This window comes from Caretta caretta, chromosome 21 (genome assembly GCF_965140235.1).
Source record: "Caretta caretta isolate rCarCar2 chromosome 21, rCarCar1.hap1, whole genome shotgun sequence".
Lineage (NCBI taxonomy): Eukaryota > Metazoa > Chordata > Testudines > Cheloniidae > Caretta > Caretta caretta.
The window spans coordinates 8,372,368-8,399,342 of record NC_134226.1 but is presented as its reverse complement, the minus strand read 5'-3'; the positions used below and the strand labels follow the sequence as shown (position 1 = coordinate 8,399,342).

Sequence of the window (26,975 nt, the reverse complement as noted above, 5' to 3'; positions counted from 1 at the left end):
CTGGAAGGGGTTAATCTCCTGCGGGCTGTGAGGGAACTGAAAGTGTCTCTATCACAGGGGTATCCAGTCCCCTCCTTTAACAGGCCTTCAATGCAAAGGGCACCATTTGCATGTCTGTGGGTGTTTGCTTTGGTGCCTGGCCAAACTCACTGCGGTGAGGGAGGTGGGGAGCGGACCCCCTGCCAGTCACCAAGGGTAAGGAACAAGCAGGAGCAATTTCAAAGGGGCTTCCGCCTTTTCTTTGGTCCCCACACTCATCGGCTGCAGTCTCCCCTGGTGGTAGAACCATTCCCTGGCTGGGGGGTTAATTTGTGAGCAGCTTTTAGGGTGTCTCACCCTTGCTAGGAAGGAAGGATTTTGCAATGGGTGGGAGGGGACATAAAAATCTCACTCATTCACACTGCCATGGACTACCTGCCTTGGCACGCTTGCCCCTGCACTCTGGTGCTCTGGCATGCATACACATGTGCACACACACTCAGATCATACTCTGGAAAATGTGCCTGCCTCCTTATTCCGCATCCCCCTCACAGAGCCTGCCTGGCCCTCAGGAAACCTCCGTCTACCATGTGGCTGGGCTCTGCAGTGAAAGCAAACAATGGGATCCCCAGAGACGACAATGCTCCATTGTCCTTTGAAGCCATAACAATGAAACAATAGCCCACAGTCTGCTTCGTTCATTCCCGGGCCCACCCCCTGCAGCAATGCCCTGTATCCCTGCTGCTGTCTGTATTCGGGAGCTCATGCTGTCCCCATAGAACCTCCCAGGCTCTGATTTGTCCTGGATGCCCCGGCTGACACACGTGCACCCCAACTGTAGCAAGATGTCCCTCAGAGGAGAAGGAAGCAGCCTCTAGCTGGTCTTTTATTGTGATGGTTTCATTACTAGCAATGGAAAAGTCCTATTAAGTAATCCCGTCCCTCCCCACCCTGGAGGACAATGGGGCGTTGTTGTCTCTGGGGCTGGCCATTGTTTGCTTTCACTGTAGCTGTGGTCCCTCTAGGGTTGCTGATGCCTCATGTTCTTGATGATGAGGGAGAGGCTGTTATAACACGGACTCTTCTCCCACATGCCTGCTGCCCTCTGTGGAGGGGCAAGCAAAGCCGGTGCTGGTGACAGAGCCACGGGAGAGGGGCAAGGGGACTTGGTAGGCAAGGGAGAGCAGGGATGGGGCTTCAGGGGGGCACTGCTACAGCGCCGTGCGTGCCGAGGGAGTTTCACCAGGTCAGGTAGCTGGAGCAAAAAGTGCCAGAGGGCTTTAGAGCAGAAATTGTAGGGGCAAGATGCTCGTGGACTGCAAAACCCCCGGAGTCCCCCATCCCAGCACCGCAGCCCCCTTACTCTGCGCTGCCAGGCCGTTCGTCCTGTTTGAAGCTGGACAGCCCTCTTTTCCCATGGTTTTGTCCCCTGTCCACTACTGAGACAACACCAGATGTGGTTTTGTCCAGGATGGCGGACGGGGGATGCCGTTTTGAAGAGCACGCCGTGCCACCCCGGCCGGTCTGACCTTGCACGCACCATGTGTGTGAGGTCACACTGGTGGGGTGGGAGGAGAGAGAGAGACAGTTCCTGGGAGTACCAGAACATCCAGTATTCTGGGGATGTGGCAGTGACCTACAAAGTCCCCAGGAGCCAGAGCTCCAGGGAATGCCATGCTGTGATTTTTGCTTCTTTCATCGCACAGGCGTGAATTCCCTTGAAACATGCCACCCGGGTTGCAGTTGCCCCATTGGCCCTGTCTGCAGGTCCCGCGCACCGCAGCAGGAATTTGAATGTGCAAAGCACCAGGAGGAGCTGGTACTGTTTCAGGTCCTATGGAAATGCAGAAAGAAGACGGGGATGGAGGGCAAACAACAATGAAAATCTGCCACAAGGAAATTTAACTAGGTCCCTGATTTTTGCTGTTGTTAAAATCCCTTCCCCACTGGGTCCTGGCTTGCATACAGAAGACTGTGATGATTCGGACCAAGAATCCATTTTATCCAGAGATAAGCATGGCCTGAAATCTGAGGCATCCCTGGTATCCAAAGGTCCAGGTGTCCCTGGCTGGCATCAGGGCTCCGTGGCACCATTCAGATCCAATCTCTATAAAGGGTCAAATCAAAGTCCTGGACCCAGGTTGGCCCAGTGGACAGAGCACTGGGCTGAGAATCCGACCTGGGTTCTGCTTCTGCCATTGAGCCTGCTGTTTAAGCTTGGGCAGGTCTCGGTGCTCAGTTCTGCCCTCTGCAGAATGTGGGAAATGCTAGCTGTCCCCCTCTGGGGTTCTGTGCGATCAACGGATGAAAATGACCATCTGAGAATTTCTGTGCAGCTGAGTGACCCCTGATTGGCTAAGAACTGTGCGCACTCCAGCTTGTCCTATCTTGTTGATCGGTGCTTCCCAAACAGTTGGTCCCGACCCACCAGAGGATTACGGGAAGGGTCTAGATGGGTCACTACTTCCAGGTGGATTAGTCCATCACTCACGGGGCCCTGGCTTAGGCAAACACACACTTCTTCCGACTCAGTGTAGGGGGGTTGGATAGTGAGCCAGCCCTGTTCTCCCCCAGCAGCAGCCGCTCCTGTCCCACAGGGCTGGGCCCGGCTCCCTGCTTTGGGCGTTGTGCCCTGATGCACAGTGTCGCAGCGCTACTCAGATTTGGCCGGGCCGCCCCTCCATGTCTGTACAGCACCTTGCACAATATACCACCCTATTGATTGGCCAGTGGACGCTACCACATGATAAGTGTTTAAAACTTCTATGACTATTTATTCAATAACCTTCACCTTTAGGGAGGTTTGAATCCAGCTCCGTACATATAGGATTGCTGGATCTGGGACTCTGCTGATGGCTGGGTTGTGGTAGTCAGCTTCCCCACCATAGCTGACATCCAGGTGCCATGTTCCCCCAAAGTTTGGGAGGGTTCATATCTGCAGGCGGTGGGGCCAGGCCCCTCTCTTAGTACCTATCAGCAGCCAAACCCACCTGAATAGGTAATGAATGGAGGAGAGAAAAGAGCCCTGAGTACATTGTGTTTCCAATGGGCCGAGAACAATTGCTAAATACAAATCACACAGAGAATGGAGAGAGAGAGACAAAAGAGAGAACCCCAGCACAAAGGAGAGGAATGAAATGGCAAGTAAAGTCAAACAAAAAGGAGCCAGGCTGAGACAAAAGAAGGGAACAATATCCCCGAGGCAATCGGCTCCCAAACAATAGGGGCAGTGACAGCAGCACAAAGGCACCAGTGTTTGCAAGTAGACGTTATCTCACACAGCCACTGGCAGGCCTGGCCGCGGCGCTTCTATTTTCAGGGTTGCTTTTGTGCGGCGCTGAACAATATTCCTTGCATGGTTGCAGATATAAAGATGAGGGGGGTTTGGGTCGCTCTTCCCTGCCCAGTGCCAGCTCGGTTATAAAACCAGGCTCAGCCCTTCTGAGGACGGGGAAAGGGGGAGAATATTTGGCTCGGCGTAGCTGGTTCCGTTTCTGTTCCGATGCCGTGGGGGGCCCAGTTTTGTCGGGTCAGGGGTGAGCATCTTTCAGTTCCTGGCCTGTTCTTTTCCTTTCGCCTGTCTGGACAGTGCTAGCGAGGTGGCTATAGAAACACAGCTACCCACAGTCTTAAGAGTTCCCTGGCGGGGATGGGGAATGGGCGAGCTGGCCTTGCCTGCATGGGAGATTTCAGCCAGGGGTAGCGAGCCGCTGTCATAACTATGCTGGTCGCACTCTGTTCTGGGTCAGTTCCAAACTGGTGCCTCAGCCACTATCAAACCAATCCCTCGGGATAATGCCCTGTGCCCTCAGGGGTAGGAGGCACTCATCATAGTCAGTATTGAACCAAGGCTATGGCTAATACCGACCTCATGTTTCAGTAGGGTGCTGGAGCTTGTGGTGCCGTTAAGCTTCCCATCTGGAGGATGTTTAAAATGGAGGCCCTGACTAACTGTGGTCATTAAAGAGCCCGTGGCACTTTTTGCGAGTTTATGGGTGTTAACCCCAGTGTCCTGCCCAGATGCCAAGGAAGGGGATACTTTCTGCCTTCCGAAATTCCCTTCTCCTCACCTTGCAATTTCAGTTGGACATGGTATTATTTTTGACTTCCTGAGCTAAACCACTGTGTTCCTGTGCATTGCCACGCAGCTGCTGCATCCTTTACCAGAGGTGGCTGTCGGGCAGCGATTGGTTTAAGCCAGTCAGTAGTTTCTGCTTTCTCCATCAGGCAGTTTGGAGACTCCTTTGGAATGAAAGGCGCTGCCCTTCTTGGCTCCGCTCCCCAAGCTGTACATTTGGCCGAGTGCAGCTTGTGGCCTGGAAAGCACACCTGGGCAAACCAGAATGGTGGCTTTCAAATGTTTACGTCTTCACTTGGTTGGCGCTGACGGGAGACGCCTCCCAAGTCCTGCTGGAGTCAGCCTTGCTACCGGCAGGCTTGGAAAAACTCCCTGCCTTTGTCCCTCAACTTGCCCCCTCGCCCCCCGCTGCTTCCTGGTCCGTTACATCTGCGCTTTGCAGCCTTTCAGGCTAGGCAGGCAGAGAGCTGTACCCATGGTGCAAACGTCACTCTCTTTGCTGCTAGCGCCTCCTTCTCCTTCCCTCTCTGGGGATTTGTTTCATCCGCCTCTTGTGTTTCGTCACAGGGCACTAGACTGGGACTCAGGACACCTGGGTTCTGTTCCTTGATCTCCCACAAAATTGTTCTTCTGTGGATCCCATAATGCCCCCCACTTTCTGCTTCGTGGATGTGACCCAGTCTATCACTATTTGGCAACAGCCGGCCTGTTTTGCTGCATATTAGGTTACAGTATTGAAGTTTTCTCTTCTTTTATTCAACAAACAAGTAGCCAAGTCTCCAGGACTGAATCTGTGACCGGGCCCAGCCATGAAATAACGTTCCTACGTACACTCCAAATCATCCACTCCCCTTCTTGGACCTCACACGGGACCTTCTTGTGTCACTTTCCCTCCCCTGGCCCTTTTCATGATCATCCCACACTTTGAAAACCACAAGCCTTACATTGCATGAAACTAGGCTGCCACAAACTGGTGAGGGTTCATCAAGCTACTGTAAGTCATGCAGAAAAAACGTCACCTTGTGGAAAGAGAAGTCAGGGTGTTGAGAATGCTATAGAAGCCCCATATCAGTACTGATCTCCTAAGACACCCAGCTTTAGCAGATGGGTTTAGCTTTCACTTGAAAGGCCTTATTTCTGATATTGATCGTGTTATCTGAAGGATACATCCTGTTGCTAAATTTGGCTGTTTTCTTAGTTCAACAGCTGCTGTTGCAGTAAGCTAAATGGAGTTTCAGTGGAGGTGGGTTTTGCATACTACGAACTAACGATGAATCCCTGATTTCACATTGCACTGGAGAACAGGTTTCAGAGTAACAACCGTGTTAGAGAACCAAGACTTTCTAGAGATGCTGAAGTAAGTGGTGTTGCACCATGCCACTTCCTGCCCCATTTGTACTCACAGCATGACCAGACTTCAGGACAAAATGCTTTCATGGGAAAATATTTGGGACTTTAAATCAAAACAAACTAGCAGCTGTTCTTAAAGTGGAAAGTGGTTCTCTAAAAAAGACAGTGAGACACGAACAGTGCTGTCCATGTAAGGGCCTGATTATGATTTGAGCTAAACCAGTGTAAATCAGGAGTCATTCTACAGAAGGCATTGGAATCAGATCAGTGTGAAACTAGGGCATGGGGGAGGAGAACCAGGCCTATAAAACAGTATCACTTCAAGAGTCAAAATATTTTTTTCTACCAGTCAGCACTGCGAATTCTCCACTGAGAAGCAAGCTGGGTTCTTTCAGTCCTGTGCATCTTCCAAGCTCTCATAAATAAGAACCCGTTCCCCCACCCCCCTTTTACAGTGGTTGTTTGGGATAAGGGAATATGCTTGTTGAAGATGATTGCTTAGTTCAGGTTTCAGAGTAGCAACCATGTTAGTCTATATCCGCAAAAAGAAAAGGAGTACTTGTGGCACCTTAGAGACTAACAAATTTATTGGAGCATAAGCTTTCGTAACAAGCATATTTCCTTGTCCCAGACAACCACTGTAAAGGAGGTGTGGGGGAATGGGTTCTTATTTATTTATTCCTCCTCTATGATGGATAGGGAAAACCACTTTCTTTCTGCTTGTTTTTTACATGAGACATTCAGGTCTTACCTACTCAACAGACACTATGGAGGTCTAGAGAACGAGTGACATTACAAGAGTGAAAGTTGAGCAACTGAGATGGGAAGGGATTTGTGGGGAGACTTGTTAAAACTTCTTGTTGGTTGTTTACTTCGGTTAATACCCATTTAACGCCTTGACCAAATAACCTTTTAGATAAAGGATGTGTTTGTTAAAGATTTAACAGTGAAGGTGTGAGAGCTTGGAAGGTGCACAGGACAGAAAGAACCCAGCTTGCTTCTCAGTGGGGAATTCGCAGTGCTGACAGGTAGAAAAAAATATTTTGACTCTTAAAGTGATACTGTTTTTATAGGCCTGTAGCTCACAAAAGCTTATGCTCAAATAAATTTGTTAGTCTCTAAGGTGCCACAAGTCCTCCTTTTCGTTTTGCTTAGTTCAGGTTTCACTGGCTGTGTCAGTGTTCTGAATAGGTTTAATAAAAGAGATGACCTCACCCACCTTGTCTCACTAATATCCTGGGACCAACACGGCTACAATAACACTGCATGTATCTACATTTGCAAGTTAATTTGATCTTGTTCTACAAGCCATGGAGAGAGAGAATCTGGCTGTTTCTGATATTATTTTGCTAGGCAAGCACTCTGTGCTACAGTTAGCTAGTATTTAAATCCTCCCTAAGCCTTAATATAATAATAACAATAATAATAATTAGCAATAATACTCTGCACTTCTCTAATGCCTTGCATCTAAACAGTACGCATGCTAATTAATTAAAGCCAGGCAATCCTCATCTACCTTCCACAGTGAGGGAAAATCATTGCTAAATAAATTCTTAAGAAAGACCACAAAGGCAGGGAAATCCAGGCACTGAAACAAGACAAATGCGGATTTAAAGACAATCAGGACCAAGACCATGTGACACGAGAAGTGGACAAGGCAGGAGAAAAGATAAAAACCCAGGCAAATGGCAGAGGCAGGAAACAACCAAAAGCTTAAAAAAAAAAAAAAAAAAAACGAAAGAAAGGAACCAAGATGAAGGGAGCAACAAAGGATCAAAGAGAGGAGTACCCAGAGGCTGAACAAAGACATCGGAACAAAGAGCGAGCTGGCACAAAGGACCAAAGAAGGGAGAACAAAGAATGGAGAACAAAGCAACTAAAAAGAAAACAAAGACGCTGGACAAGAAAAGCCCCTCTGTTAGAGCTGAGCTTTTGAAGGGGTCCCAGGACACGTGGGGCTGGGTGGGTGGGTTAGATGTGGGGGGATACACTGATTTATGTTGCGTTACTGGGTGAAAGGTGCTGTGGTGTCCAATGTGGGTGAGGAGAAGGGTTTGTTATGGGATGCATTGGGAGTGGGAGCAGAGGACCCAGGAGCATTTGATTTGCTTTTGAATCAATAGGCCCAAACCAGAGCCCATGTGAATTTAGGGGGAAAGGCAGATCTATGTCCAGTCTCTATGGCTCTGCTTTTCTCTGGGCGCCTTTAGCTGCCTTCTAGACTGCTCTTGACGCCGAGGTGAATGACTCTGTGATCACATCCTTTGTCTGGCCCAAGCTGCTCACCGGATGTTTCCAACTATCCAAAGAATAGGTTGGCTTGGATCTGAGCTCAGAATTGCCCCCTTCTCTAGAGTAACCGTTTCCGGCCAGTTCTCTCTCCCCATCTCTTCCACGAAGATCACACCACTCACAGATCCAAAATGGTGGTGTTTCAACCACGCCTGCCTTCCACCCTGCCGAGTTCCTCATGCAAAGTTAATGCAGCCAACCCACCTGCCCCATTATGTTGAAAGGGGATCCCCAAGCCAGCTGGGGCTGAGCGTCCTGCTGATACAGCCCAACTAAGCCACGGGACGCATGAATGGCTCAGGTCCCCCTCTGGTCTGTTAGACTCTAGCGGGACCCACAGGATTTATGGACTTGCTGCAGGGACTGGCCTTGCCCTGTAGCAGAACAACTGGGGGGCAAATTTCTGCAAGGATTTCTTTCCATTTCACCCCTCCCAAGGGTTTTCTTTGGGGAATTCAAGGCCCTCTAGTCAGGTGTATTATTACCAGGTGAAAACCCATTCTTTCGCCTGGAGCTAAAGCACATTGTTATCTTTAACCGGGTGATAAGACAGTTTGGCCTCACCCATATGGGTCAGACCAAAACATTTTATCTTGTTTCAGCCAGAACAGATTTTTGACAATACTTAACTCATTTCTTTGGGCTGTCCAGAGAGGGGCAAAATGCCGTCACAATAAAAAGCATAAAGGAGCAGGGAAAGACCCCTTAGATCATCAAATCTACCTCTTTGCCATGGAGGGCTCTAGTCCCCTGATAGGGGACAGATCAGATATTCAAGATCTCGGTGGATCTTGTTCTAACCTGGGTTAATAATTTCATCTCTGGTTATTAAGACTAAGTCTACACTAGGAACTTCCGCAGGTATAATAACATTGGTTAAGAGTGTGATAAAAATGACATTTTTTAATACTGGCAAAACCCCTAGTGTAGATGCAGTTGTACCAAAAAACATTGCTTTTGCCAGCATAGGTTATTTGCCTTCGAGAATCGGTATGAGCAACACCATCAAAAGCCCATCTGCGTCTACACTAGGAGGGTTTGCCAGGGTAGCTATACCAGCAGAACTCTTCTAGTGTAGCCCTGTCCTAAGGTCTGGACAGGCACATAACCCCAGTGAAATCTGTGTGGCCACAGTGTCTGATCCATCCAGAGCAGCTTTCAGAATCAGGGTCCAACAGACAGAATTCCTAAAACTCGCCTTCATTTCTCCCCATTGATGCTGTTGGTTTGCTTTACCTTGGTTTGCATTCTTGGGAGAGTGAAGCTAGCCTAATCAGTTTCACTTTCGGAGGGCCTTTGGGGGCTAGCATGAATCTAAGGATACAGCCACTGTCTGGTTCTCCTGCACTGGCTAGCGCTGATGTCTGGGTTCCTAACACTGTGGGAACATTTACATTTTTAAAAAAAACTGTTGTAATTGGAAATGACAAACTAACCATGGAAACACTTCAGTTCGTAGTGGCCTAAATTTGTTCCCTATCAAGTCTAAATTTGGAACCAAATCTTCTTGACGGCATTAGTGTAACCCAGTGGTCAGTGTGTGTTATGTGTCCCACTCTGTATCTCTTCGTAGCAGATGTGAGTCTGTTACAGCTCCTAGCCTACTACACAGCTTGGCCCATTAGCATAAGCTCTAGAGACTCATGCTTTTAGTTCTGGAGATCTTTCACTCACCTCTCCCCCGCTCCCCGTGCCAGACGAGATGATTGCTGACTCATTACCTTTAAGGAAAACTAACAGCAACGAGCTCTTCTGATGCCAATGGCACCAGGGCATATCTGAACCACTCCATGGAAGTAGGTGGCGTTACACTGGTGGCTGTGACCACAGAATCTGGCCCAGACACATTTTGGTTGCTAATGGCCAAGGTTTTCCAGAGCGCCTGGTGATTTTTAGATGCTTCTGTTTCTGTGGGGTGCCCAAGCTGAGATGCCGCAAAGGGTGTTTTCACAGGTCAGGACCTTGGCAGTTTCTGCAAACTGGGCTCCTTTAAAGTATCTCTAGTAGGGCCCCCAAAATGGGAGGCACCCCTAATTCCTAGTCACTTTTGAAAATCCTGCCTACAAAGCATAGGTGATCCTCTGAGGTGCGTGACTTTGTCAAGAATTTGACTTTCTGTGGCAATCATTTGTATGTAATGCTAAGGAAGCCCTCCCTACCTCCAGGTGATGTATGGCTAAACAGTGTAGTGCTTGGTAGAAAAAGGATTATTATTTGATTGGTTCCTGCTGGTCTGCTAACCACATGTCGGGTGGGGGAGGGATAGCTCAGTGGTTTGAGCATTGGCCTGCTAAACCCAGGGTTGCGAGTTCAGTCCTTGAGGGGGGCTGTTTAGGGATCTGGGGTAAAAATTGGGGATTGGTCCTGCTTTGAGCAGGGGGTTGGACTAGATGACCTCCTGAGGTCCCTTCCAACCCTGTGATTCTGTGACTCGCTACAGTTTACCACCACTGGCAGCAAGGCGCTCACAGGTGACTGGAAATGACTCTTAAGTGGCATGTGTAAAATGCGTCAATGAGAGGGGAAGTACTTTGCAGTGGTACCTTGTTCAGGGTGGCTTCCCAGACCTCACCCATTTCACCGCCGCCTGAGAGTTACATGGTGAGACCGAAGCCTACTGACATGCAGTGTGGGGAATGAGATGCTCCCATCTGGACTGAATGTGTGAACTCACCTGATGCAGGGCCTTTGTAAATGGCCCTGGGCTGCCCACGTCACATGCTGAAACTGAGGAGATGGGCTGAGGGCGTGGGAGGGTTGGTCCCATGGCATGTGGCACTAAGGAATTCTTCGCTACCCCATGGCAGCTGTAAAATTAGACGACCCCGGGGCTGCTTACATTTACCCCAAGGGCCATTTCTCAGCCCCCCAGGGCAGTCTGGAACTGAGACGGCCCAGAGGTGGCAGAAATTCACTTTTCCGCCTCTTCCTCAAGCCGCACTTTCTAAACGGAGTCTCCAAAAGGTGCGGCACAAAATCGGACTCGTTACACCTCAGAAAGATGCTTCCAAGGAGATGATGCTGGCGATCTCAGGTTGAGTTCTTGTCGCGTAAAGGAACCCTTTACTCCCCCACCCGGCAGCAGATGTGTGTTACCGTTAACACGCACACAGAAAGTGCATATAAATCGCTGTTCAAATGATGGCAAAGATTAGATACAAACTAACATGAGCCAGAGAATTCTTCTTTATAGAATGCATCCGACGAAGTGAGCTGTCGCTCACAAAAGCTTATGCTCAAATAAATTTGTTAGTCTCTAAGGTGCCACAAGTCCTCCTTTTCTTCTTTATAGAGGTTACCCTGCTTTTAATTTAGTAGTTGTCTTAGGACTCTGAACGTGATGGGCCAAATGCATTCCTGGTGTAACTCTATTGCTTTCAGTTGGCTTGTACCAGGAATGAATGCGGGCTTGTGTGATCCTTCATACCATATGAAAAAAAGGGAAGAAGGAGGATCCTGGGAACTACAGGCCAGTCAGCCTCACCTCAGTCCCTGGAAAAATCATGGAGCAGGTCCTCAAAGAATCAATCCTGAAGCACTTGCATGAGAGGAAAGTGATCAGGAACAGCCAGCATGGATTCACCAAGGGAAGGTCATGCCTGACTAATCTAATCGCCTTTTATGATGAGATTACTGGTTCTGTGGATGAAGGGAAAGCAGTGGATGTATTGTTTCTTGACTTTAGCAAAGCTTTTGACACGGTCTCCCACAGTATTCTTGTCAGCAAGTTAAGGAAGTATGGGCTGGAAGAATGCACTATAAGGTGGGTAGAAAGCTGGCTAGATTGTCGGGCTCAACGGGTAGTTATCAATGGCTCCATGTCTAGTTGGCAGCCGGTATCAAGTGGAGTGCCCCAAGGGTCGGTCCTGGGGCCGGTTTTGTTCAATATCTTCATAAATGATCTGGAGGATGGTGTGGATTGCACTCTCAGCAAATTTGCGGATGATACTAAACTGGGAGGAGTGGTAGATACGCTGGAGGGGAGGAATAGGATACAGAAGGACCTAGACAAATTGGAGGATTGGGCCAAAAGAAATCTGATGAGGTTCAATAAGGATAAGTGCAGGGTCCTGCACTTAGGTCGGAAGAACCCAATGCACAGCTACAGACTAGGGACCGAATGGCTAGACAGCAGTTCTGCGGAAAAGGACCTAGGGGTGACAGTGGACGAGAAGCTGGATATGAGTCAGCAGTGTGCCCTTGTTGCCAAGAAGGCCAATGGCATTTTGGGATGTATAAGTAGGGGCATAGCGAGCAGATCGAGGGACGTGATCGTTCCCCTCTATTTGACATTGGTGAGGCCTCATCTGGAGTACTGTGTCCAGTTTTGGGCCCCACACTTCAAGAAGGATGTGGATAAATTGGAGAGAGTCCAGCGAAGGGCAACAAAAATGATTAGGGGTCTGGAACACATGAGTTATGAGGAGAGGCTGAGGGAGCTGGGATTGTTTAGCCTGCAGAAGAGAAGAATGAGGGGGGATTTGATAGCTGCTTTCAACTACCTGAAAGGGGGTTCCAAAGAGGATGGATCTAGACTGTTCTCAATGGTAGCAGATGACAGAACGAGGAGTAATGGTCTCAAGCTGCAGTGGGGGAGGTTTAGATTGGATATTAGGAAAAACTTTTTCACTAAGAGGGTGGTGAAACACTGGAATGCGTTACCTAGGGAGGAGGTAGAATCTCCTTCCTTAGAGGTTTTTAAGGTCAGGCTTGACAAAGCCCTGGCTGGGATGATTTAACTGGGAATTGGTCCTGCTTCGAGCAGGGGGTTGGACTAGATGACCTTCTGGGGTCCCTTCCAACCCTTATATTCTATGATTCTATGATATGTGCTGCAAGATTTATATACAGTAGGGTGACACTGAATTTACAGACACTACAGTAGCGTTGTTTTACTATATTTAATATGTTACGTGTGTGTGTATACATTTTACACACCATATACTGTAATCTATTATATGAATGTGTAAGTTTCCAAATGCATCACTAGAAATGTATTCATATGGCTTTGATACGGCTCTTCTATGAGACTCTCTAAACTCTTTACAGAGAGCCAGAACATCATAATCTCTTCCCCCCAATGAGAAAGAAGTATCCTGTTTTACAGATGGGGAAACTGAGGCAGGGCTACGTTAATGGTCATGCACTAGTTTGGGGGCATTTGAGTATTTGAGGACTCAGTCTGAGACAACCAGGGCCTGATTTTCAGAGATGCTGAGCACCACCGAACCCGGTCAAAGTCAATGGGAGCTGGGATTGCTCAGCATCTCTGCAAATCAGGCCAACAGTGTTTCCATTTGGACACCTAATAATTGAGACACCCAAAATGAGGGCCACTTTTGAACATTTTGTCCGTAGAGACCTGTCTAAGGTCACATATACAGTCAGTGGCCAAGCTGGGAAAAGAACCCAGGAGTCCTGAATCCCAGCCCCGAATTCTACCCAACAGAGCACACCCAATACAAACCTAGATTTGGTGCTGATTATTAATACTACTAGGCTAACTCCTGAAGATATTGCTAGCTTTTTTATCCATCACTGATTTGGGTAAAGCTGCTGCTGAAGTCAGTTGGAGTTCTATAATAATAATAGCTAGCTCTTTTCTAAGGAGGTCAATATCATTATCCCCATTTTACAGGTGGGGAAGCTGAGGCATAGAGAGGTGAAGTGAGCTGTCCAGAAGGCAAGTCGCAGAGCTTCAAATTGAACCCAGGTCTCCAGAGTCCTAGTCCACTGTCCTATCCATGCCACGCAGACTGCAGAATCTGGTCTATGTAGATTAGAAACCCATTAGATTATAAAGTCCCCAGGGGTCAGGGCAGGAGAAGCAATGGAAGCGCTATCAGTTGCTCACTCCATCTCTTTGCACTCAGTTTTGTTTCCAGGATTATGTGTTGAAAGAAAGGGTAGCTAAAGCAATAAACAAAATCTGCGTGAGCTCCTCCTGGTCAGGGAATTCTGCTTCTGCTTCTGCAGCTTCCCCACAGTGGGTGAGGAACTAAGCCCATGCCCACTTCCAAACAATGGTTCACTTCCTCGCAGGAAGCAAGGTTTGAGTTCTTCTCGCCCTCTCAGACCAGTGACAAAAGGGCCAGGCCATTGTTTGAGCCATTCCCATGACTCAGTCAACTGTATCCTGAGATCTGGAGGCTGGAATATTGCAGCCGGCGCAAAGGGGAGATGCATTCATCAAGCTAGAAGGACGGTGCTAGGCTCCCTTGTGGGGGCTTGGGAAAAGGAAAGGAACTGGCTGTCTCTTTCCATCCATATCCCCTGCTCTGGAGACAGCAGAATCCTTGCCCCTGCTAAACCTCCTCATCCCTCCTGATTGTCCCTGGTTCCTTCTGCTGTGTAAAACGGAATACTGAAATGAACCGGACTCCAGCTCAAAGCAGGGGGTCCAGTCCTACCTCCTTGCTCAGGCTAGATGCTGCTGATCCAAGAGTCGAAGACTAAGCAGAAGCTGGGTGACAGCTTCAGGCCTAATGGTATTTGATTTAATGAAGGAAGAAAATGTTTGCTCCAATATGTCCTATCTTACTCATGCAGACAGGTCTGCTGATTTCTAAGTAAGTAGAGCAAGGTTTGTCCCTGGTTCGAGGGACTACTTTGAAACAGAAGGTGGAAAAACATTCCAACAGGGAGCAGTCCTTAGCAGGGGTGTCAGTTCCTTTGGGTCCGGGGGGGGGTAGTTGCTCCCCCCCAGATCTTGGTGTGTCCCCCAACTTTTCATAGGTCTATATGCTCCACTTTTTGCCCCTGCCCCCAACCTTGCAGGATATGATATAACCATATATAAAGTTCTTTATGCCCTCCCTCCTCTGGCCCCTGAATTTTTCTAATCATGACACCACTGGTCCTTAGTTTCGCCCATGTATCTGAATCAGAGGGCATAACAAAGACTGCAGTCTGCTATTGAGAATCAGAGCCAATAAGGAGAGATTTCAGAGTAACAGCCGTGTTAGTCTGTATTCGCAAAAAGAAAAGGAGGACTTGTGGCACCTTAGAGACTAACCAATTTATTTGAGCATAAGCTTTCGTGAGCTACAGCTCACTGCATCCGATGAAGTGAGCTGTAGCTCACGAAAGCTTATGCTCAAATAAATTGGTTAGTCTCTAAGGTGCCACAAGTACTCCTTTTCTTTTTGCAATAAGGAGAGAGGCTCTTGCACAGAGAGGCTGCAACTACCTTGTAACATCAAGGACAGGAGCAAAACCTTAACCCAAGGCACAGCGAGTTGTGTACATCAATTCCCACATGGTGAGTGCCTGATCCAAAGCCTTTCCATTGACACAAAAGGGCTTTGGATGGGGCCCATGGTGTCCAGTGGGCTTTTGCCAAAATCTGAGGAAGGTGGAGGAGAAATGAACAGCGCTAAGAGCAGGAATGTGCTGCAAAATACCTGAAAATGCCATTAGGAGGGAATTTAGGGCCAGATTCTGATCTCACTCATGTTGGCTGGCAGTGCCACTTACTGGCTTCAATGGAGTTACTCCTGATTTACCCTGTAGTATGGGCGCCGGGAGTCAGGTCCCTAGTGCGGAACTGATCAGCTTCTGTTTCCTGGGGCAGGCAGGGCAGACAGAGTCAGTGCTGGCTACACAGAACATCACCAAAAACACAAATCCTGCTTTCATCTGGAGCTCCCTGGACTGTTCCCTGTTGTCTGTTCCTCGTTCTGAGGCCTTGGCTACACACACAGGTTGCATGGCTGTAATTGTAGCCGGATAGTTAATACAATTAGGCTGCTGGTGAAAATATCCTTTGTGGGCACTGAGTCTCCATCCCTGTGCCTGTGCGGGGGGAGCCCGCACTCTCGGGGTGGGGGGATGTAGCCCTGCGCCTGCTCCTTGCATACCCTGCAGCTGTGTTTTTTGTCCCTGCTGCTGGGCCCCGCGCCAGCCCATTGGTTCTTGCTGATTCAGAGGTGCCTGCCACAACATCACCCGACGATGCCCCACCCTGCCCCCTCCCTGGTGCCGCCAGATGTGGGGCTTTACCTGCCCAGCCTGGCATGCTTGCGGGCAGCAGGGTGCATGGCGGAGAGAGATTTGGAGGGGCTCATCCCTGTCCAGCTCTAGCCATGTGCCGCCTATGGGGTACAACTCTGTAGTGTGGATGTAGTTGTAATGTATACCTGGCTAACTTATTCTTGTGCAGGAAGGGGAATAAACTATGTTGGTATAAGGCACCTTTTTACCCATATAACTGCATCCACACTAGGGATTCCACTTATATAACGAGACTGGTGAGAAAAATCGCACCTCTCATTGGCATAGTTATACTGGCACACGATCTATGAACAGACCAGCTCTGACCCACGCAGGGAACGAGTCCGATCCTTGATAGCTCGTCCTTCTGTAAAGTGAGTGGGAGACACCATCAGCTCAGAACGGTAGAGCTTGACATTCCTCAGGCCTGAGTGTCGCCACCTCTCCATTTTTCCCAGGATCGGCTGTCTTGGGAAATCTGTAAGGATGCTCAATACACACTACCGGCTGTCTAGTCTGCTGGGCTCAGATCCTCCCAGATGTCCTGATGTTTTGTATCTCAGAGGAGGCATCCCTCCTTCTCCACACTCAAGGCACAGGGGCAGTGGAGGGCCAAGCCCTAGCATCCTTCCCTCTACCAACCCTTAGCCACTTCTTCAGTAAATCCAAGGGAGAGGGATTGAAGGGAAAGTGAAAGTATAGGGAGCGGACTTTGACTCCTCCCTTGGCCCTAGTTGTTGCTATGGAGACTGGAACAAAGCCTTTCTCAGCCCTCTTTTTGGATTGTCAATGGCTATTGTTCCTCCCTGGCCCCTTGGTTAATTGTTGTCTGTCCAATTTGTTCTTTTTGACTCTGGGTGGGTGTTTGGCCCCCCACCTCACCCGGCTTCCCCTTTCCCATCAAGGCAGGATCAAAGGAGTGATTGTTAAATGCTGGCAGGCTAAAGGCGATGGTGGAATTTGCAGGGCTGGCCCCCAAAAGGTGCAGGGGACTGTTAGAAACAAAAGCCAGAGGAATATTATGGGGGAGACACCCTTCAAAGAAAGGGTATTCCAGAACCAAACATTCCCAATGCCTTTACCTCTCGGGCCTTTTCTCCCAGCCTTGAACGCTTTTGGCTACAGCCAGCACTTGTTTGGTGACCCCCACTAGCACTGGGGTGGCCCCACTGATGGGACGTCGTGATTAAAAACTACAGCAGCGCCTGCTGGTGGAGCTGCCCAGTGGGACAAATACAGTCCCAGAGGGATGCAGTCAAAGTTACCTGCAAAGGATTTTGCAAAAGTTGCCTCCGTGCCCTTTTTTCTTCTTCATGATGGAACCAGAAGGCATGAAATATGTCTGATTTTTGTGTGTTACCTGTCAGCTCTGTGTTCTTGGGGAACCAGGGCACAGTATCCAGCCTGTCTGACTCACGAAGGACACCCTCCACCCACCCACCCTCAGCCTCTGCTTGAGCCAAAACTGATCAGAAGAAAGACTTACAAAAAGCAATGAAAAGGCTGCGGGAGGCAACTAAACCCCTCTGGATTTTCAGGGTGACAGGATTAAGGAAACTCCCCTGGCCTAATTTGCATCAAAGATGGGACAGGGAGGCATCTCCATTAGCATACAGAATGGGAACAGAGATTCCAAGGCAAGAACCGCACTGAACTCTGGGACCAGAAAAGCAGGGAAGCACTGCATGATGGGGGATCTCTGCTCCAAATGTTAATAAACCCACGCCTGCACACATCCAGCTCAGTAGTTATCAGACCAATTCTAGTAATAAATCCTTTATTGGTATCCAAAATACTGAAGCTGCCTAACTGCATTGTGAGCTCCCTCGAAGGAACACTGCCTGTAGCCAGGAATGATCAGTTCCTATTGTCTAGCCTGAATAAAACAACTTTGGTATCCTCCCCTAAGCCATCAGTTTACACATAAACAAATCTAGTGTTCTCCCTTGAACCATTGTTGTTTCTCTACAAAAACCCCAACTCACGCTCAAGTAAGTGTTCTGATGCCTGGATCCAAAATCTGCATCAGTTCCACTGGGACTTCATCTTCTCCTGACTGATCGTGCTGGGGGCTCTGCCTGTTTCCAGCACTCTGGACACTCAGCTACCACCACCACCACCACCTGGGAACCCCGCCCGGTTCAAGCTTCACAGAGTGGTGAGAACCCAGCTCTCTCTCTCTCTCTCTTTTTCCCTACTCTAGGTATCGCTTTCTAACCCTGACTTGTGATCAGGTATAGTTTTCTAAACCTGACTTTTGTAATTAAATTTAAGCTAGATTTAATATTGTAACTGTTTGGTTTGTTTGGCTCTCCTTGTATGGTTATTACCTGGCAATAAATAACTTTTATAGATGAGCTAGTTGCTTCCCTCCCTCTCTCTCTCTTTTGTGTTTTTGGCTTCCCCATTTGCTCTGCAGCAACGCTCCTCTTACCTAAGCTAAAGATCCCTGCACCACCCAAAAATCCTGTGGGGTTTGCTCATCAAGTGAGTTACGACCAGAACAATTTTCACATGAAAGTGGGGAGAGGGACGTGCTGAACCTGTGGCATAGGAGGGTGGCAGCTTGGAAGTGCTGTTCGACCCGGCCTGCTGAGTCCAGGGACATATAAGGGGTCAGCTTGGGAGTGCTGATTGACCCGGACCGCTCAGACGTGCTCTGTTAATGCGTGTGTGTGTGTGTTCATCTGATTCTGGGGCTGGAGGAACCCAGCCCTGGGGAACTTAGGTCCTGCCGGATAGCTCCATTGGAGGGAACTTGCAGGAGGGGGAAATAGAGTGCCGTATGAAACCACAAGTGACGCAAGCAGTACATTGATAGAATTACAGAACTCCCCACCCCCCCAGAAGAGTAACCCTAAGAAATGAGCATACCCCAAAGCAACAGGCAAATCTGGTAACAGATATGCCTGTGTTTTTTAACTTTTGAAATGTTAGGACAGTCAAGTCTGCTCATCCATGGCTTGGCTAGAGGACTTGTTGGAGGTCTTGCGGGATGCTCTTTAATTGAAGGAATATACTGAATCATTAACAAAGACTTCTTTTATCCCAAATGTTAATTAGGCATTGATGTGAGGTGTCAAGAGAAACAAACAAAACCAAAGTTAGAAACACCCTGACTACAGTGGAGTTATTAGACTGTAAACTCTCCATGGCAAGGAGTGTCTCTGTTTGTGCGGTGCCAAGCACAATGGGATTTTGATTCTGAGTGAGGCCCCTGAGTGCTACTATGATAGAAGTTATTATTATTAACAATATTAAAGGGGCTTTCCAGAGCCTGGTGGGAAGGTAGCACAGTTTGTTGTGGTTGGAATTTTCAAAAGAACCCACTGAAATGGGATTTAGTTCTCAAACTGCCCTTGGCTCATCCCAGCTTTTCAGGTTAGCATGTCTAGTGCTGGGGAATGGTATTTGTTTGAAAGCAACGCAAGGAAAATTCTGCATGTTCAATTCCCCCCCGCCCCATTCTGAATGAAATGAAAATTTTTGCAATTTCTGATAATCAGAAGTCCGGGGGGGAGGGGGGAGGAATAGGTTTGGATCAATCAAAATGTTTTGTTTAGATAAAATGTTTCATTCCAATTTCAACATTTTCATTATATATATAAACAAAAATTCTCAGGGAAAAGTTCTGCTCTGAAAAGGTCGAAACAGAATATTTTTGACATTAACAAATGTTTTTTTCTTGATTTGCCCCCCTCCCCCCCATGAAATTTCATCAGCAACGACATGTTTCCGCACTTTGCATCCTTGTGGAAGTCGTGTTCGTTCCGCAGCGTGTTTTGTTTTGCACGAATTGGCATTTCCAGCACAAAAACGTTCAGTTGGAAAATTTCCAACCAGCTCTATTTGATAGCTCTGGAGATGGCAATCGAGCTAGAAAACAAGCAGCAGGAGTGTAGGCTTCCCCCACAGACAGGCCTCACCCCTGGCCTAGAGGGACCACCTCTGAGAGTCAGAGGGCAGTTCAGCCTGACCAATTTAATCCTTGGCACCTTCGCTGAGCCTGAAAACAGTAAGAGCCATTTGTGGTGGTGTGTCCTGTGATGTGGATACCTGTGTGCTGCAAATGAGGCCCGTTTTGAATGGGCCACCCCGCCGTCTTACAACGGTAACACAAGAGTGTTTTACTGGGTGCTGCTCTTTAGCCTGTTTTATCGACTCGGTGAGCAGAGTGATCTCTGCTGGCCTTGAAATCTATGTATCTGTGCACGCTTTACATCTGGCTAGGAGACAGAGTTGGAGATTCTATGTTTTGGTATCTCGCTCTAAATAGACACTGCCTTTTAGCAGCAAGGCAATCCGATGAAGTGAGCTGTAGCTCACGAAAGCTTATGCTCAAACAAATTGGTTAGTCTCTAAGGTGCCACAAGTACTCCTTTTCTTTTTGCGAATACAGACTAACACGGCTGCTACTCTGAAACCGGAGTGTTACTGTGGTTGCTAATAGACTGGACAAAGGAACTAATTAGTCACTGGGGCTCTCACATGACAGATTCAGAAAGATGGGCTGTTTCTATAACTTTAACTAGACCAGGCATGTTCCAAGGAAGTTGAGCTCTGCTTTTGGGACTTCCCAGCTACCAGAATTATAATCTCCTGGGGAAAGTGCTCCAGATTCAAAATAGCTTTTCAATCCATCTCTGGGAATGAAAACACCTCCTTGATGCTGGTGCAGAGGGAAGGCAGATGTGATTGCTGCTTTTGAAAGTCAGCAGGACGACATATTTGTTGTCACAAGAAATTTAAAAATTGGGCATTAGGACATGGGCCTGTCAACACGCGCATGCGGGAGCGTGGCCTGAACAGCAGCCCCCCAGCAGCAATGTGAACTGGAGATTCCCTCTGCGGCCTTACCCAGTGCATGAACAGGGCAAGACTTGGCTAAGTCCTAAATTTTAAATCTCTGATTGTCCCAAATTCTAATAGTAACTTTTGGGTGCCCAAGCAATAAATAACACCTAGTGTCTTTCAGCCATCTCAGACTGAGTAACACTGCTGCGTAACATCACCCCCATTTTACAGACGGGAAAACTGAGGCACAGAGAGGGGGGCCAGGACTTGTTCCAGATCAGACAGCTGTCTGTTGAGAGGTTTTTACACCATGCCAACCCTCATGGGGCCTGAGAGCCTTTCCAGCAAGCCTGTGGCAGAATGGGGAATAGCACCCAGGGGCTTGATGCAGAAATTATTGGTTGAGATTTTCTGACCTGTGTTGTGCAGTCAGACTAGATGATCATATTTCATAACAGTCCTTTCTGGCCTTAAAAGCTAGGGATCTATGAACCTAGGTGTGCTGGTTTCCTGGCTGGTCTACGATCCGCAGGCGCAAGCTGGTGTGCAGGATGGAGGGCCTCTTAAAGGCTCTTCCCCATCTGATTCTACCATGAAATCAAGATGGGAGGAGTGGGCAGGGATCCCCAGCTGTCTGCATGGGGGCAGCAGCCACACACGTCACATCTGGCCCAGGCCAGCTCCTGAAGCTTTACTGCATCGCAGTGTGACCCTGGAGTGCTTTGAGATGGTCCTTGCGGTCCTTGCGACAGGGGTGGGACGTACCTATCAGCTGATGAACTCGGTGTGGTACTACGGGACTGCACAAGTCTAAACAGAGCGGCTTACTGCACTGCATCCTAGACAGCTGCCCGACCTGGGAGAGGGTCGTGACACCTTGAAGGACGATCACGGAGAAGCCATCAAGATTGTAATCTGGGCAAGCATGCCTGGTGGAGCACATGTTTCATGGACAGAGACCGGGGTTGTGCTCTGTGCAGGCGCCAGCCATTGCCACATATAAGCAGCTATAGGAGAGAGAAGCCAGGAGGGACTCTGCCCAGCCTGAAAGGCTGGCAACCCACAGCCAGGGTGAGCTCAGACTAGGGGAGGGGACACGTCAGGACTTTGAAAACAACAAAGACCTGTAAGTCTGGAGAGCTTTAAAAGTCTAGGGAGTATGGCTAAGCCTGTGTTGTGTTCCTTGCTTGCCGGCCACATTGTCTCTTCAGGGGTTAAACTAGAAGCCCAGCAGGACCACAGCCTAGGTGGGGCTCTGGGGAGCACGTGCAAGTGACCGGGCGACTGGGGGGGGGGGGGGCGCAGGTGCTGGTTGCGGGGTCTGGGGAGACAGCACAAGGGAGGACCCCCGACAAGAGGCCTGAGCCAGGCAAAGTGCGCCCTGGAGACCCAGAGCTAGCAGCAGCGACTCGATGCTACCCAGCCCCAGTCGGCTAAAGCACGGGGGCGGGGGTCGCCTTGTGGCAGACGAGCGAGGGTAGGGAGGGGCGCTTTGGCCGCCGGTTGAAGTGGCTGGGAGTGGGGCCGGGGCAGGAGGAAGCCGGCTGGGGAGTTGCTAGCAGCCGGGCGCTGCCTGGAGAGGCAGAGGGCAGCCTGGCCCGGGACTGCTCCCGTTGCAAGCCCAGCCCAGCCCAGCCCCGGCGCGTGGGAGGGGGGATCCCTCGGCAGCTGGGGGCCGGCCGGGCTGTGCCTCCCCTTCTCCCTCCCTCCGCCGCGCTGGGGCGGGGGCTGGCGCTGCACGGAGCCCGCAGCCGCCGCCGCGACCCGCACCGGCCGCCCGCAGCATCCCAGTCCGCCCGGCCCCGGGAGGGAGCCCGGCCCCGGCCCCAGCCGCCGCCGCCGCCGCCTCCCCGCCCCGCCGGCCCCGCAGGGGGGCAGCCGAGAGAGGCGCCCGGCGCGGCGCAGCGCCCAAGCCGCGGGCGGGGGCTGCCCGAGGACGCAGCCCGGCAGAGTAGTAAGTGCCGCCCGCGTCCCAGGGGGGACCTCGGGGACCCCCAGCCCCGCTTCCGATCCTTGCACCACTTCCCCCCCCGTGCACTGCCCCCCCCGTGCACTGCCCCCCTTATCCCCCCAGCCCCGCTTCTGACCCCTGTCCCCCTTCTCTCATCCCCCCCATCCCCGCTTCCGATCCTTGCCCCACTTCCCCCCCCCGTGCACTGCCCCCTTTATCCCCTCCAGCCCCGCTTCTGACCCCTGCCCCCCTCCTCTCATCCTCCCCTCAGCCCCGCTTCTGATCCCTGCCCCACTCCCCCCCCCCCGGACCCGTGCAGTGCCCCCCTTATTCCCCCTCTGCTCCCCTCCTCTCATCCAGCCCCACTTCCGATCCCTGCCCCACTCCCCCCCCCGGACCCGTGCAGTGCCCCCCTTATTCCCCCTCTGCTCCCCTCCTCTCATCCAGCCCCACTTCTGATCCCTGCCCCACTTCCCCCCCCCGTGCACTGCCCCCCTTATCCCCCCCAGCCCCCGCTTCTGACCCCTGCCCCCCCTCCTCTCATCCCCCCCCAGCCCCGCTTCTGATCCCTGCCCCACTCCCCCCCCGGACCCGTGCAGTGCCCCCCTTATTCCCCCTCTGCTCCCCTCCTCTCATCCAGCCCCACTTCTGATCCCTGCCCTACTTCCCCCCCAGCCCCATGCACTGCCCCCTTCCTTTCATCCACCTACGCTTCTGACCCCTGCCCCCCTCCTCTCATCCCCCCCAGCCCCGCTTCTGACCCCTGTCCCCCTTCTCTCATCCCCCCCATCCCCGCTTCCGATCCTTGCCCCACTTCCCCCCCCGTGCACTGCCCCCTTTATCCCCTCCAGCCCCGCTTCTGACCCCTGCCCCCCTCCTCTCATCCTCCCCTCAGCCCCGCTTCTGATCCCTGCCCCACTCCCCCCCCCCGGACCCGTGCAGTGCCCCCCTTATTCCCCCTCTGCTCCCCTCCTCTCATCCAGCCCCACTTCTGATCCCTGCCCCACTTCCCCCCCCAGCCCCGTGCACTGCCCCCTTCCTTTCATCCACCTACGCTTCTGACCCCTGCCCCCCTCCTCTCATCCCCCCCCCAGCCCCGCTTCTGATCCCTGCCCCACTTCCCCCCCCCGGACCCGTGCAGTGCCCCCCTTATCCCCCCTCTGCTCCCCTCCTCTCATCCAGCCCCACTTCTGATCCCTGCCCCACTCCCCCCCCCGGACCCGTGCAGTGCCCCCCTTATTCCCCCTCTGCTCCCCTCCTCTCATCCAGCCCCACTTCTGATCCCTGCCCCACTTCCCCCCCCCGTGCACTGCCCCCCTTATCCCCCCCAGCCCCCGCTTCTGACCCCTGCCCCCCCTCCTCTCATCCTCCCCTCAGCCCCGCTTCTGATCCCTGCCCCACTCCCCCCCCCCCGGACCCGTGCAGTGCCCCCCTTATTCCCCCTCTGCTCCCCTCCTCTCATCCAGCCCCACTTCTGATCCCTGCCCCACTTCCCCCCCCAGCCCCGTGCACTGCCCCCTTCCTTTCATCCACCTACGCTTCTGACCCCTGCCCCCCTCCTCTCATCCCCCCCAGCCCCGCTTCTGACCCCTGCCACAGTTCCCCCCCCGCCCCGTGCACTGCCCCCCTTATCCCACTCCACCCCCCTCCTCTCATCCCCCCAGCCCCGATTCTGACCCCTGCCCCACTTCCCCCCCAGCCCCATGCACTGCCCTTGTTATCCCCCCTCTGCCCCCCTCCTCTCATCCCGCCCCCCCAGCCCCGCTTCTGACCCCTGCTCCCTTCAAATTTCCCCCCAGCCCCGTGCATTGCCCCCTTCACCCTGCTTCTCCCCCTCCTCTCTCATCCACCCCCAACCCTGCTTCTGACCCCTGCCCCACTTCTCCCCCCCACCCGTGCACTGCCCCCCTTATCCCTCCTCCGCCCCCCTCCTCTTATCCCGCCCCCCAGCCCCGCCTCTGAATCCTACTCCCTTCAAATCCCATGGCCCATGCGCTGCCCCCTTCTGCCCAGCTCCTCTCATCCCCCCCCAGCCCCGCTTCTGACCCCTGCCCCACTTCTCCCCCCTGTGCACTGCCCCTCTTCTCCCCCTCCATTCCTCTCCTCTCACCCCCTTCTGATCCCTGCTCCCTTCAAATCCCCCCTCCTGCCCTGTGCACTGTCCCCTTCACCTCCCTCCATCCCCCCTTTACCTTCTGTCTCACCCCCCCAGCCCTGCTTCTGACCCCTGCTCCCTTTAAATCGCCTGCCAGCCCCGTGCACTGCCCCCTTCACCCCCTCCATCCCCCCTTTACCTTCTCTCTCACATACCCACACACCGCCATGGCCTCCCCCCCCCCGCTTTGGGATCACCCCCCCCCCCCCCCCCCCCCCCCCCCCCGCTGAGCCCTGCCAGCCCTTGTAACTTGCAGGGAGTTGGGCAGCTCTCAGGTTCAATGCACTGAGCTCCCATGCCCTACAGGCACAAGGAGGGAGGGATTTTGCGGTTCTGACCCCTGCCCCTTTGTTTGCGGGGCTTTTATTTCCTTGTGCAAATCTTAACTTGATTCCTCCCCTCTTCCCAAACCTGCCAAGTCTCCCCCGCCTTTATGGGGAAGGGGGAGATCCACTTGTTTTGAATTAAACCTAAAACAGTTTAACAACAAAACAAAACAAGTTTCTCCCTCTGGAAAGTCCACTGGTTGCAATAGTGTCCCCCAGTGTGCTTGGATCTTTAAGACACAAACAGATCCTAGGCTGGGGACTACATCAGAGCACTTGTATTAATCCTGGCAAGGAAGGCGTTAACCCCTGTATTCTCACTCTGCGCTCCCCCCTTTGCATAAAACCAGACTGTCAGGTTTTCTGTTGCTTCTCACATTTTTCTGTTTAGCCTGGCCTGGCCTTTCCTGTTCCGTAACTGGACATTATAAGGGCCTTGATTATTGCCAGGCGTCACTGGATTTAGTAGGTTACTGACTTAATGGTACAGGTCAGGTGTAAGGGATTCTGTGGGATGGGGTGAGAGCCCAGGGGAAGGGTTTGTGTGGGGCTCTACAATTGGGAAAAGAAGCAGACACTTTCTCCCCCTCTCCCCTCATGGCTTATTTATGACATTTCTCACTGAGCAGGGGCACCGTCTCGCCAGCCAGTCTGTGGGTCTCCGCAGTACAATGATTTCATAGTAAAATGGGCAATAGATTGGGTGACACTCTCCATAGACACAGGCACCAGCAGAGGTCACCACGCATGTGGTAAAATAAACAGGCAGACACGTATTGGCTAAGATGGTAAGGTGCAAGATGAGCTGGTAGCTGGAATCTCCCCCTTGGATGGAGTGATTTATTTTTTGCAATTATTTTAAAATTCTAAACGCCGCTTATTTCTTCCCTCCACCCTTCCACAAAGAAATGTCATGGTACATTTATGCAGCTTTTATTTACTAACATGCTGCATCTTTGGGGACTGCATATACCAGAATCCCAGTCATTGCTCCTATAGAAAGTGTAGCAGAGAGAGAGAGAGTCATACACAACTTGTAAATATCCCACCTGGTCCTTTAACTTGTTGTTTGTTGCTGGCTTTTTCATGTGTTTTTTCTTCCCAGTGATCGCATCAACTCAAAGGATTCCACAAAGGAAATATTTATACTGTGTGTTTAGAAGCAAGGAAGAGTGTTATGAAATCCGTGCAACAAAACTTGATTGCTGTGTGATGCGCTCAGATGTTTGGCTTTGTAAATAGTTGTTTTTTTTTCTTTAATAACAAAATTACAATAATAGGGCTACCAACAGAAAGGATTTTTAGTGCAATAAATGCTGAGCTGTGTCACTTTTTCTGGTACCTAAACTAAAACAAACCTAGCAATTTTAATATTATGATCTTCCTTTAGTGTGAATTATCATTAAGCCAGCATTTATGACCAGCTTGAAAGTGAGTTTCAGTACTTTAGAGGCCCAAATTCATTCCAAACCAGAAGGCCCTGTGTATTGGACAGGGACTACAGATGAAATCCTGACCCTACTGCAGTCAGTGGGACCAGGAGTCCCCCCATGCACATCTGTCCCCTTTGTCCTTATTCCAGTCTCTATATAACATATAGAGCACAACTGTTGGTACTATACAAATAATACATAAATAGTGTCAGAGGTGAATTGCAATAGTGCACTGGGGTGAATTTCACGCACCTTTTGGAATAGTGGTTAGGTAGCAAATTTAAAAAGACAGTTACGACCATCAGTTTTGGAGGTTAAGTAGACCAATTTTCACCTTGGATAGTGTATTTCACCCATACAGCACCCTCAAAGTGCTTTAGAGTTAAATAATTCAATAAAAAAGTTAAGATAATAGCGGTAGGAGAGAGAAATGAAGAGATGTATGGCTCAGGGAGAGGTGAGTGATAGGTTTTCATGTGAAATGTGCAAACAATTAAAAAGCTGGCTTATTTCCACCTCAGGCTAATAGCTTCCAATATTTTATGCTAATCAGGGATGCCACCCAGGAAAAACTTGCTGACAATAGTCACTTGTTGTTTAAGTCTCAGCTACATCTTCTAAGATA

The 26,975-nt window shown here is 50.7% G+C and overlaps 1 protein-coding gene across 8 annotated transcripts in view; it reads left to right on the top strand.

The window, feature by feature from the left end:
• The window catches only part of SOX13 (SRY-box transcription factor 13), a 93,547-nt gene that overhangs the window by 8,591 nt on the left and 57,981 nt on the right, over window positions 1-26,975 (top strand). Inside the window, exon 1 of one of the 8 annotated variants that reach the window (XM_075121874.1) lies at window positions 21,118-21,556. The exons of 4 other annotated variants lie outside the window; for them this stretch is intronic. The gene's annotated coding sequence lies outside the window, so the exon portion shown is untranslated. Of the gene's footprint in view, window positions 1-21,117; window positions 21,612-21,667; window positions 21,733-22,350; window positions 22,440-26,975 lie in introns of those variants that run through there. 3 more of the 8 variants (XM_075121869.1, XM_075121875.1, XM_048826324.2) reach the window with 3 other exon arrangements.